The sequence below is a fragment of the Colossoma macropomum genome, unplaced genomic scaffold (genome assembly GCF_904425465.1).
Source record: "Colossoma macropomum unplaced genomic scaffold, Colossoma_macropomum, whole genome shotgun sequence".
Lineage (NCBI taxonomy): Eukaryota > Metazoa > Chordata > Actinopteri > Characiformes > Serrasalmidae > Colossoma > Colossoma macropomum.
This window is the reverse complement of record NW_023494791.1, coordinates 27604228-27618084: the sequence shown is the minus strand read 5'-3', so window position 1 is coordinate 27618084 and position 13857 is coordinate 27604228. Positions and strand designations below refer to the sequence as shown.

Here is a 13857-nt window from a genome sequence, read left to right as displayed (position 1 = left end):
CCGCCTCCTCGTCAGAGACCCGGTGCAGGGCGGGAGGGTGGGAGAACAAAGCCGCTGCTTGGGTAGGTACTTCATCAGCGGCCAGTCACGATTCTTGGAGGCTGGCATGTCAGGGAAGGCTGTGTTGGCCGCAGACACAGCCAGGTTTGCACTGACTTCTTCGGCAGCAGGCGGGGCCTCCGCGACTTCTTTGGCGGTAGTGAAGGGAGGGGAAAGGACGCAAGTTCCGAGCCTTCTCGGAGCGGGGATGGGAGGATAGAGAAGGGGCGCTCCGAACCTCATCTGAGTGGGGATGGGAGGGGAAAGGAGGTGGGCTCTGAGCGCTCTCAGAGACGGGATGAGAGGCGAGAGAAGGTGAGCTCCGAGCAGGAAGGAGAGGGGGAAGAAGGGCTTCAGTCTTCCTTGGAGCTGGGTCTGGAGGCTTGAGGGGTGGTGGGAGGGGGGCTCCCGCCCCCACGTACACCGAGGGTTGCCACTCAGCCAGCACGCTCCCGACCATCTGAAGGGTTGCCACCTGCTGCTCCTCAAGCTGCTTCCAGTGCTTTTCAGCATCCAGGAAGATAGCCTGCAGCTCCCGCCAGCCGGCCAGGTGCAGATGGACCACGGTCTTGATGGCCTCTTCTTCTGCCGTGGATACTCCCTCGGTGTGTTGGTGTCCTCCTCCCGGGTTTCGGGACCAATGTAGCACGTCATGTGCTACCTTGGGCTCAAAGAGGATTCAGGAGGCAGGAGAAATGTTTGCAGCAGCCATTTTTATTCACACACCAAATAAACTCAAAGCAAACAAAACCAAATAACCAAAGCTATGCTTTTCAGTGCCTTAAACTAGACTTTTCAGCTCTGTCCTTAGTCTTGTTGTTGTTGTTGTTGTTGTTGTTGTTGTTGTTGTTGTTCTGCTTGTCCCTCTCTCCCTCTGTTCCCTCTCAACTCTTTTTAAAAAGGTCCTCCTCCTCCTCCCGCCATCACTCGTGTCCCTCGGAGCTCGGGCTTTGCGCTACGTCCCCCTTCCACTTGCAGCTCTCTTCCCGCTGTCCTCGCCAGGGTTCGTTGCCGCTCGATGTTTGGGCCCCGCCTTCCGGCAGGCTCTCGCAATCACCTGTGACTGGGACATACCTAATAGCATGTTATTCCTCCACAACCACAAGTAACAGCTGCGATTCAATTTGGCATGGACAGGACAAGTTTCTGGATGTAGGCAACATCAATTTTCAGCCACAATTTCAAAGATTTGCTCAGTTTAACCAGATTTTGTGGATGCCTTCCTTGGCATCTTTTTCAGATTACAACAGGATTCAAACCTAGGGATTTTGCGGGGCCAGTCCAGATGTGTGAATGCTTCTGAACGTTCATGATGCGAATCAGTCACATTTGCACCCCTGTGAACACGAGAATTGTCATCTTGGAATACAGGGATAGGAATGTTATGTTCCTCGGTAAGATGAGCAAAAGGCACTGCTCAATGTAGGCACTGTGGTTCAAATTTATGGTCACCTCAACCAAAGGATCCATTTCCATGTAATTAAAATACCCCAGAACATGACGGAGCCTCCTGCAGCTTGAATCACACCTTGCACGCAGTCCTCACTGAAGGCTTCCTGAGGTCTATGATGAACAGTACGCCTAGCATTATTCACATAGAGGCAGAAACGAGATTCATCTGACCAGATAACACGTTTCCAGTCATAAACAGTCCAATTTTTGTGTCTCTTTGCCCACTGTAACTGGGCGACTTTGTGAGCAGTAGTGAGCAAAGGCCTCTTGCGTGCCACTCTGCTCCATATGTTCATGGTATGCAGTTCCCTGCGGAGTGTTTTTTTTAGGAATTGGTTGTGAAGGACCTGTGTTGACTTCTAGAAGCAATTCTTGTAGCAAATCGATTTTTACTCGATTTTTACTTTACGTGAAACATGCCGGCGGTCCCTGTCCATCAGTTTTGTCTTTCGGCCACAATTCTGACAAGAATTTCCTGTAGACTGGGATTTTTGACCCTGCAGGTAGACCTGTATGACTGTACGCTTCGATAAACGTGCAAATTCAGCTACTTCCTTCAATCCTTTTTGCCAATAATTAACATCTGCTTTGCGACCCATTTTCCACACATCGAACAAGATATTCACTGCACTGTACCACCTCTTCTCAATCTATGAATCCAGTTGTAAACCCCGAAGGTATTTATAGCCCGATCATCCTCCTGCAAACTCTGAAGTTACTACCTTAAACACACAAGGTGACTAATTTTTTGGCCGGGGAGCTTAATTTAATTACAATGTCACATTTTGGCATTATCGATGGTAACATTCCTGTCTCACCAAAAAATCAGTATTAACAGATATGTATTCTACATTAATCTCTTTACCTTCCCCAAATGTTTTTTGCCAACAAAGTAGGCTTTCTCTCCTCCTTTCCTTGCCTGCTCCACTAATGGCCACAGATGATTTCTTTTAGACATTTCTTTATCTTCAGCTGTGAGATCTTCCTTCAACTTGAAGGTAAATCTAATGATGAGCAGCTGTGGTGTACTTAAATTTAGATTACCTTTTTGCACTTTGTTTGGTTGCATGGTGTGCTTGAGTTTGAGATGCATACATCATCTTTGCTGTTGAATGCTTTGCAGATATAGAAGCGTGTTTCTTTTATCAGTCTCTTCTTTTTCCAGGGTAGCAATAACTTCCATCTCCCCCAAAATCAATCAGCACAGCAAGTTCAGGTTTTTCCATTTTTAGCTGTCGTGTAGACCAACTGACTTACTGCAACAACCTTAACAGACCTTGATAACCTTAACCACTAAACAGACTACAATAATTGTGTGACAGCTATTCCTCTTGTACAACTCTCACACCTGTTTAGCTACATCAGTTTGTACCTGAGGCAGGGAAAGTGATACAAATCAATGATATAGCATGTTTTCCCTCACCCTCCCACCCTCCTCACATCATCAACCTATTTCTTTGCAAGCACTCCTTTCTACTCTGTCATTCTCGTCACGTGATTTACTCTCTCACTTTCACTTTTGGTTTTTGGACCGGTCGTATAACAATCACTTATCAGTTATTTCAGTTTATTGCATTGGCAACCACTGTTTATGTTAACGCAAGTGAGTTGTTCAAATATCTAGCAGCATAGGCCCTTTTCACATGTCCACATTCGTACTTAAGTCGGCTTCTGTTAGCAGGTAATTTCGTTTTCAGTTGAACCAAAATAAATGGCACAGTCCAGCTTGAAGGCATTTTACTGTGTTCTTCAGTGCCACAACTCCAAACAAAAACAGTCATACCTGGGATTTCATACATTTCTGACCAAGCACAAGTTCAAGTTGATTCAGTCAATTTGAAGGGTAGAGGGCCACCATTAAAGGTGGAACTGCAGCACCATTAAAGGTGGAACAGAATATTTGAATAAGAAGCAGCTTTCAGCTTCGTCAGAAGTTCAAAGTCTAACAGTTTACTGATATTGCAAAAGCTTGGCCTAACAAAGCACTGTAGCCACAGAATTAAACTCATTTGTTGGTTAGTGCTAGTAGCTGAAGTCTTTGATAAGCCAACTCTGTACAATAACGCTGCAGCCGCAGCTATCTCTTCGTTCCTAGCCATAACTGTGTCAAACCTGTACTTTGTCAGTGTTGTTGTTTGGTCTATATGATCTGGTCCCCACTATCATCTCATCATTCACAACATTTGAAACTACATGTACACATAAACAGTAATATATTAAATATACATATCTTAAAACAAGCCAACAATTATTGGTCAGAATAGCTAAGTTAGCTGGCTATGTTAAATTAACTTTCTTTGAAAGTCAAAAATGTAATTTTCGAAGAACAGCATGTATCCTTAATTCTTGGGATGTGTGTATTCTTTTATAAATTGATCTACATCACTGTCTGACATATGAGGAAAGTCCTCAAGAGAATTTGTGAAGTGTCTGACTTCAATGTTTTGAAATGAATGAGCTAACCAGATGTTTTTTGTCTTTGTCGCTATTTCCTCATAATGGCAATTGTAGTGTGAAAATGTCCTTTTTGAGCTGTGTTCTAAAGTTTTCTTTAATGCTGCAAGGCACAGTGGATGACATTCAGAATTCTGTTGGCTATAACTCTGTATATAGTAACATAAACCTGCAAACAATGGTGCTTTTTGTTAGTCCTAATTGATGAATGCAGATGATGTCATTAATATACTAATATGACACTTCAGAGATTATTTTTTTAAAGCTTTTAAAGCTAAAGATTTGATAAAATTTTACAAATGGAGCTTAGTATAGTTGATTGAGACAGCTCTATCTTGCTAGAACATGACTCTTCACTGCATTAAACTTCAACATAACTGAAAAAGCTGACTAAAAACAACCAGGCACACAGTCCTGTTTTTATCTGTAAGTCGTTCATGGGTCTTTGTCTTTGCATCATAAAGAAATATACTGATCTGGTCTTAAAATCTGACTTTGCAGTTTCATTACATGTTTTACACTGCAATACCACCATTACGCTTCCCAGAAGTGGTCATCCAACAAAAATGGCTCAAAAACTAAGGTGTATAACATTCTGGGATATCACACCCCAGGGTAATATCTAGGGATCTGTAGGCCTCTTTTACACTGGCTGATGTCAGTGTTATTAGAGTCCAGCAGCAGGCAAACACTGAACAAGAAAAGTATGTATGTAATGATAACATGGAGAAAGCCACAACTTCCCATGAAGAACATTGCTGCCTGTTTAAAGTTCCCTAAAAACCACCTGTAGGAGCCAGAGTGTTACTGAAATAATGTGGACAGAGAAGGTCAAATAGAACTTTATGGCTTAAATGAGAAATGTTATGTTTGGCAAAAACTGAACATTGCATTCCAGCATGAGAACTTCATCCCAACTGTGAAACACGGTGGTGGCAGTATCACGGTTTGGGGCTGTTTTGCTGCTGTTGGATAAGGACACCTTGCCATTTCGTGGAGCTATGATATCTGGATTTTATCAAGACATTTTACAGGAGAATGTCAGGGCATCCATCTGAACCTCAACACAAGGTGGGTCCTGCAGAAGACAGTGACCCTAACAACACGTTTGTCTACAAAGAATGGCTGAAGCAGAAGAAATTTTGAAATGGCTGGCTCAAAGTCCAGACCTTAATCAAACAGAAATGTTGTGGCAGTAGCTAAAATGTGGTGTCCATCCAACAACGTAACAGTTAAAGCTTTTCTGTTAAAAGGAGTTGGCCAAGTCAGCGTGCAGGGCTGATCAACAGTTACAGGTTAAAGTCACTGCTGCTCAAGGGGCTCACACCAGTTACTGAAAGCAGAGGTTCACATACTTTTGCCAACAAAGACGCTGAAATGTTAAAATGAATGTTCACTTTGTTCAATAAATGAATGAAAACCTATATACTTGTTTGTGTTACTTGTCTTGCTGGGCTTTCTTTATTTATTGCTATAATTTAAATGAAGATCTGATAACATTATAGGCCACATTTGTGTAGTAATTCACATAATGCTAAATTCACAAACTTTCAAGCAGCACTGTACATACTATGTACCTGTTTTATCTTTCTATTTTATCATGCAGAATTCCCAATACCTGGAAATTGGTGCATATTGTTCCCCTATACAAAGGAGGAGAGGCATCAAAGACTAAAAAAAACTGTGATGCTTAGCTAATATTTTAGAATCTTTAGTGAACACTCATCTTTGTGGTAATATCACAAATCTGATAATGACTACATTTGCATGATTACTTAAGCAGGAAAGGTCAAACTAACTCAAAAATGAATTGTTGAGATGGTAACTCAATCATTTTGAATAAGAATTTTTAGCATATTTTGAGTTAATGTAACTATATATTTTAAGTTGGCATCACAGGCAAATACAAAGTGGGCAGTAATGGGTTGTTTTTGAAGACTATTCAAGATTTAGTGTGGCTGGATTGTTTTTTCCATCTTTATAACTATATATGCACACTTGTGATCTACCGAAAAAAAAATACTTCATGTGATAACAAGTAAATTAACTAGTTTTATTCAACCTAAATAAATACTTTGAATGAATGATTCTTTAGGTAGATCACACAACCTCTCCAGATCATTCAGATGTGGACATTCTTCAGGCTTTCTATTGGTTTTGGGTCAATCGACTGGGTTGGCCATGGCAAAACCTTGATTCTTTGGTCAGTGAACCATTTTGTCAGTGTTAATTTTAACAACATTTGCATCATTAACATTTTGGATCATTGTCCTGCCAAAAGAATCCAACCGCTATCCCATCTACACTTCCTTTCTGAGGCAGTCAGATTTTTATCTGCTAGTACTGCTAATACTCTATTGGTTGGTGTCAAGACACCATGTATCCGAACAAGTTGTCCAGAGCCTTTGGAACAAAAAGAGCCCCAAAACATCAGATCCACCTTGTTCACAGTGAGGATGAGGTTCTTTTTTGCATGGCTATCTTTGCGTCTACACCAAACCCACCTCTGGTGTTTGCTGCCAAAAAGCTCTATTTTGGTCCCACAGAAAGTTCCAGTGACATTTGGCAAAGTGCAGGTGCTTAAGTTTGTTGGTCTTTGACAGCAGAGGCAGAATTTCTTTTAGCCAACCCTCCCAAACAACTTGTGGTTATATAGGTGCCATTTGATTGTAGTTTGAGAGATGTGCTGACCTCAAGACTTGCAGTTCCCCAGCTGTGATTGTTGAAGGTTCTTTGGCCACTCAAACCATCCTCCTCACTAAGGGTGCAATGAATATAGACATTAGTACTCTTCCTTCCAGAGTGTTAACGTCTCCAGTTCCTTTAAGCTTCTTAAATATTGCACTTGATAGCCAAAATGGGCATTTTTAACCATTTTTAACCATATCAGTGCTGATTCTCTTGTCTTTCTCATAGTGATGGAAAACTAAGGAAATTGACCCAGTAAAACAGGAAGCCACTTCTGACCATTTAGTGTTCCTAATTGCTTATGTGAACTTTAAAACATAAAATATTAATAGAAATATGTTCAGTTAGATTTCACTCATAAGAACTTCTAGGTGTGCGAACAATTATGACACTCATAGATTTGAGAATATATTTGTTTTATGATATTTCGTTTTTTTTCTTTGTACGCTGTACTTTGAATGTCTAGTAAACGTTAGATTTTTAAATTTTAAATGAAAGATCAAAAGGATAACCAATAAAGAATGTTTTATAGCCTGTTTTTCTCATGTTTACTGGGGTGCCAATATTTAGGGAGGGCAAATTTTCACAAATCAAGCTCTGCAAAATTAAACAAACAATTTTTCAGAGATTTTTCTGATCACCCTCTTGGTGCCTGTAATATAGCACCATTTTGAAGTATAAAACAAACAGAGAGCTAGCCTGTCTGAAGTACAGGTCAGACTGAACATAAGTTTTGGCACAATATAGTGAAAGCAAATTAACTGCCTACAGGAACTATAATAAACATTCAACCCACTAAACATTGCATTATCATTTTTATTTGAGAAAACACATCCACCAAGCACACAGGCCATGTTTTATGTTTTGTTTATATATTTGTTTTTTACTAACTTGTTAAACTCAGCAAATAAACAGTAACTTGTAGAAGTGTCTTCTATGTACTTATTTTTACTATTTTAACTTTAACAAATGACCACATGTGTATATGTGTAACCTATATCTACAAAATCTTATATCTTATATTTATAAAACGGATAGTTCCAGTCCTAAAATCTGAAGGCGTTGTAAAATCCACATTATATTCACATCTATGACCGCCTCACACCTGGATTGTAAATTACTAAGCCACTGCATGAAAAAAAAACCTTGTGCTGTTAATGGAATAATCTTTGACTCTCATGCTGCTCGCATGGACCTCCGAGTATATTGATGAAGTAAGAACCTGTTTTTTGTTTAAACTGAGGGGCTGGCAACTTACGTTCTTGACTAGAACTAGGCTGGTCAGCTAGCTAACAGGCTAAAAGATACAGCCTAACAGCCTAAACAACTCCACCATTAATATCATGGGCTTGAAATGAAGAACTTACGGTATGATTAACTGTAAAACAGCAGTATAAAAGTCTAAAAAAATGTCACTTGTATGAATTACACGCTTTAAATGCTCGTGTTTCAGTCAGAAGTAGTGTCAAATCCAGGCTGAATCCCAAATGGCTCCATACTCTCTAAATAGTGTGCTAGCTATTTAAGTTTAGAAATTCTAACATTAGCCTCTATAGCCAAATAGTGCATCATTTATAGAAGATGGAATGTGGCTGAGTCCAAAATGATTACTTCTTAACTATATTTTGCACCGTTTGGGTGCAGAATCCAGTATTTATTTCTTACGTAGTGCACTATGTAGGGAGCAGGGAGCCATTTGAGATTCAGTCCCAGTACGAGAAGAGGGGTGTCACTGGATTGGTGCTAAAAAAGACTCGGGGTGGTAATTTGGTGACCAAAAAGTACTTATAAAGCAAACGTTTTTGCATTAAACAGTGCTGTTATCATATGTTCATTGTTATATGACAAAAAGTTTAAAATTTCATGAAATGACTGCACGTTCTCCTCGTTCAGCGGTCCATGGTTGGAACTACATACAGACTGTTGATTTGGCCCTGGCCAGTGCCTGTGTCATATTTCTGACTGACTGGCTTTTTTCTGCAAGGGTCTTATTTGCTGCTTGAATTAACACTGATTGAATTAATACAGATATGGCCCTGTTGTTTGCACTCAGCCAATGTAACTGGAAGCCCTTATACCAGTAAATATCACCGTTCACACTATATTTGCCCAGTACTTCTGGACACAAAACTGCAGTGAGACCTGCAAACACTTAAAACATTAAAACATTAAAACATATGTATCTAGGCCTTTTATCTAAAATAATCTTTTTCATCTTAAGAGCTTTACTATTCATACTGTGCTACAAGTGTGTGTGTATGTATGTAAAACATCTCTGCTGAGAACATATCAAGCAATTTTGCACAGCGCACAGATTGTGAAGAGCTTTCACCAGTGCTACACTGTTGTTACTGAATCCAGAAATGGGATAGGGGTGCAGATGGCACTGACACTCAAATAAGTGCAATTAACTGAGGGAGTAATGCCCTTTCACAGACCTGTGCAGGCAGCTGCTGTGTACACAAATCCTTTCCAAACTGTTTCCCAGTCCTCAGGTCATAGTTAATTATGGTAAAGTGTTATTTTTCCTCTTAAAAGCATGGAAAATAAAACATATCATCATAAACAGGCAGTAAATAGTTTGGTAATAAAAATTAAACTATTCCATAGGGTTTCTAACACATCTATTGGACTCAGGGCGCATATCAACACCACTTTGAAATAACCCATAGACCAATTTAACACTTAAATATACTTCCCACATGATTTCTTACTGAAAGTGATAATAGAAGAACACAAGCAAACTAATTTACCAAAGTACACTGATGCATGCAAGACAGTGAACAATAAAATGGAGCTAAACTTGGTTTACCTTCAATTTCACATCAAAGTTGCTGTCTGACTCTGGAAATATGTTGCTCTGCTCTTGCCAAGTTTCACAACAGCTGAACTCCCAGTTCTCCAAAAATTACCTCAGTTCACACGCTGTCCAAATACAATTGTGTGAGCGTGCTCTCTTCCTAGTTCAGAGTTAACCTTGGATCTTATGACAGGAATATGGAAGCAAGGAGCAAGGACATACAACCTGTCAGTAAAAGTAGAAACATTTGTCAGTGCACTAGTGTCGAGTTATTTTTGGGGGAGGTGGGGGTGGGGGGAGATAAGGGGCTAGAACCGTATGCCAGGGAAAAGATGTACTATTGGCCGAGTTAAATACTATGCAAATGAACAAAAATCCTACTGAAGCGGCTTCACTGCAGTAAGCAGTCATAAATTGGTGCATAGCTTAATTTTGTTACCAGTGGATTATGGTGAAGATTTAATAAAAATAGCAATAAAAATAAGTAGGGTGAGTACAGCACCTTTTAAAATAGAAACAGAATGTAATGATAGCAAATCATTTAAACTAGGTCTGTATGATAAATCATATTTTTATCGTTATGAGTTTTCATGATAAACACATCATTAGAGACGCGATGACCGAGCAGATCTAATGACCTCATACACGCTGTGCCAGAGAGACATCATTACGTTAACAGCACAAACAATTACAAGCCTGCTTCTCTGCACTGGGACTGTATACTGCTTTCCCACATGGGAGACAAGTAACTTAACCATTGGCCAAACAGCCAACTACAAAACATACACTCAGAGATCTTAAAATATCGACCCATAACTGAGCTTTAATGGAAATTCAGCTCAAAACAGCATGCAGCAACGGGGAAAACACGCAGCACACAGGCTAGCTCAGCTTCTACTGTTTTCTGCTTGCCAACTGGGCTAAGGAAGTTTGAGTCCCAGACCAATGTAGAACATGGTGTCTAACGACACTCAACAAAAAGCATGAACAACGTTATTTTAAACTAAATACAACCCAGTGTTTCCGATGCCACAATATTTAATAAATACGCAAAAATAAATAAATAAAATGAAACAAGAATATGTATTTGTTCTTGTGTGTCTATTTAATAAATATATTTGGTTCTGTGGCCTTTATAGAAAAAGCTGTTGAGGTAGTGCTGGCTGTTTCTCCACCCTTCAGTGCGCAAAGGATTGCAGTGCTTGCAGTTTTGATATAAGTAGTTATTAGCATTTCATTTCTTTTTCTTTTACAGCATAGTAAATGATGCTTTTGTAATTTTGTATTAAGAGGGGTTTAAAGAGAGGTTATTTAGATTTCTGTTTACACATCCTACAAAAATGTCTGCACTTGCGTGACATCCAGTCAGAGACACATTACTTTAATAGTTTGTTTCTCGTATCATCATTGTGATATCCGACAACTTAATCGAACATCACATTTTATGTTCATCTCGTGCAGCCCTAATTTAAACTCTATATTTAATTGAAAATAGTACAAATACAACATATCAAATGTTGAAACTGAGAAATGTTATTGGTTTTTGAAAAATGCATGCCCATTTTGAATTTGAAGTCAGCAACGTTTCAAAAAAGTTAGGACAGGGGCATGTTCACCACTGTGTTGCATCACCTCTTCTTTTAACAACACTTGTTTTTATATCTTGTTTGATATAGGATTTCAGATACTCAACAGTTCTGGGTCTCCTTTGTCATATTTTTCATTTCATAATGCGCCAGGTGTTTTCAGTGGGTGACAGGTCTAGACTGCAGGCAGGCCAGTTTAGCCCCCTACTCTTTTACTACAGAGCCATGCTGTTGTAATACATGCACAGTTTGGTTTGGCATTATCTTGGAAAAAAATAAGCAAGGCATTTCCTGAAAAAGACGTTGTCTAGATGGCAGCATATGTTGCTCCAAGACCTATATATATTATTCAGCATTGATGGTTCTTTCACAGGACTTAGTGTTTCTAAAAAGATTTCCAAAATGAATTTCAAATTTTAATTCGTCGGACCACAGAACACTTTTTCACTGTAAAAGTTATTGATTCAGCAACCATTCAATTCTGCAGTAAAATTTATTTTACATATATTCATCCTGAATTGATATTTTCAGCTTTTGTTTCTCACCAGAATGTTTTACAATTGTAATGGAACATAATGGCAGTGTTGTAACTGATGTCTTTATTTACTTCATTAGCATTAGCTTTTATGTTTATGCCTCAGCCAATGAAACTTGGGTAACATATGCACTTCATTGTCATAAAGCCTTGTAATTTAATACAATATACTTTTAAACCAACATGCCCTGGTTACCAGATGCAAGTACAGACCCAAATCCAAAAAAGTTGGGAAAATGTGTGAAATGATAATAGAAACAGCAATGTGAATGTGAAAATGATACAAGAACACAATATTTGTTTTAATAGTTGTCATGTTGAAATATGTGTGCCCCTGGAAAAAAGGCATCTAGGAGGCAGCATTATGTCCCCAAAACATGTTCAGCATTAATATGGCATTCACAGATGCAGGTTACTAATAACCTCCTTTAATTTCCCTTAAAAATAAAAGTCCTCCATTTACCCCTGGGCTATTTTAAAGAAAAACAGTCTAGGAGCTACCATGTGCAGGCCATCTCGAGAGATGAGAGGAGGCCAACTGACATAATGACATTCTAGATTTAATGTTATGACCCAGTCAGGCAAGAACAGGCGTTCTAATCTTGCCTCCCATCAGAAGTTCAGTGGCCAGTGGAGCAGCGCAGCAGGGATTGGTCGACCTTTTTACAAGATTTTGATTGTTTTTACCACTCTCTCTGCCTCCCTGCTGCTGTGCAGGAACTAAGGAATGGACATCATGTGGCTAAATCCCCAGTCTTGTGCAAAGTTTTGGAAGCAATCCAATGAAAAATGTCCAAACACACAACCTCTGGAATTCCATGATGAGCTAAGACTCATTTGAAGTGCTGGATCATTGCTTCTGAAAAATAGTCAATGCCCTGATTTATTTGGATCTCTCTGAGCCTATGCTCTGTAGCTGGCAGACTTGCTATGACAGTGTCGACATAGAGGTTTATTTCTTCCTCTTGTTGTCCATCCACTGTGCAGCTTACAGGCACTCCAAAAAGCATGTCTGCTGTTGCAATATTCTTTCCAGACACATGCAAAATCATGTATGAGAACCTAATCATTCTCATCCTGAGACACGGTATTCGCGGTGGGAGTGCATCTACTGTTTTTGAGCCCAACAGGGGGACCAATGGTTTGTGGTCTGTCCTAATTTTTCCCTATAAGAATCTCTGCAAATTTCTTAGGTTCATGTGGAGGCCAGCGCCTCCTTCTCAATTTGGGCATAGCTCTACATATGCACAGCATATGCTACTGGTTTCCATGCTTGATCTGGTCTCTTTTTTTGGAGAATGGTGCCCGACCCATATGACGAAGCATCAGTAGAGACCAGTGTTTCAGTATTCGAATCGTATAGTGCCAGCCTAGATGGTGTTGTTAGTTCCCTTTTGATTTTATCAAAGGCCTCCTGCTGTTGGGACCCCAAAGCCCACATATTTGACTTTAACAGGTCTCCGCCAGATTTGGTAGAAATTTACCCAGATGATTTATCATTCCCAGCAGTCCTCTCACTTCATTGATGATACTGGGTTCTCACATGGCCTTCACTGCTTTCACTTTTTCATTGAGCATGACCTGGGCCTCCTGGAGTCCCGACAACGCTGTGCATAGCCTCTCATCATACTGCTGTTGCGTGGCTCCCCAGATGATCACATTATCCATCTGACACAAAAGGCCCTCCAGGATTTGTTATGCACTGGTAGTGCTCTGAAGCAGAGGAGATTCCAAAGCACAAGCGGCACTGTTCAAATGGTGTTATGAAAGCTGTTAAGTAGTGAACACTTTTTGGAAACTGGAATCTGCCAGAACCTTTGCCTCAACGCTGGCTCCTGCCAGCTGTCCCAGTGTGTGCTCTACCAAGAGAAGTGGATGCCTCTCCCTCATGACCGATTTGTTTGTTTCTGTGAAGTCAGTGCATATTCTCACCTTGCCTGTTAACCTGCATACCACCTCCATAGGCGCACGCCATTACTCCTTGCAGTTTAATTCTCTTTTAACCCTTGGATTGGAGAGGGAGGGAAAGGCTGTTAGGGGTGGAGAGAAAAATGGGTTTGGCACCTGGTTTCAGAACAATGCTATACTCTCTCTGCATCTTCCCTAGGCTGTTGAATAGCTTTGAGAATTCTATTTTTACTGCTTCTTCTGAGTCTAGATTGACAGTGTCCAGCCTAGTTACCAACTGCAATACTATGGCAGCTGAATAGCCTAATAATGGTGTGGCTGGCTTCCCCACAACATATACTTCCTGTGATGTACTTTTTGTGCTTACTTTACTGTGGCTGTGAATTTACCATTAA

General features: G+C 40.2%; 1 protein-coding gene across 1 annotated transcript in view; it reads right to left on the bottom strand.

Moving 5' to 3' along the window:
* The window catches only part of mypn (myopalladin), a 124495-nt gene extending 114803 nt beyond the window's left edge, over positions 1 to 9692 (bottom strand). Inside the window, exons 1-2 of the mRNA XM_036575279.1 lie at positions 9446 to 9692; positions 6637 to 6703 (exon numbers count right to left, since the gene is read on the bottom strand). The gene's annotated coding sequence lies outside the window, so the exon portion shown is untranslated. The remainder of the gene's footprint in view (positions 1 to 6636; positions 6704 to 9445) is intronic.
* Between the last annotated feature and the right edge of the window lie 4165 nt (positions 9693 to 13857).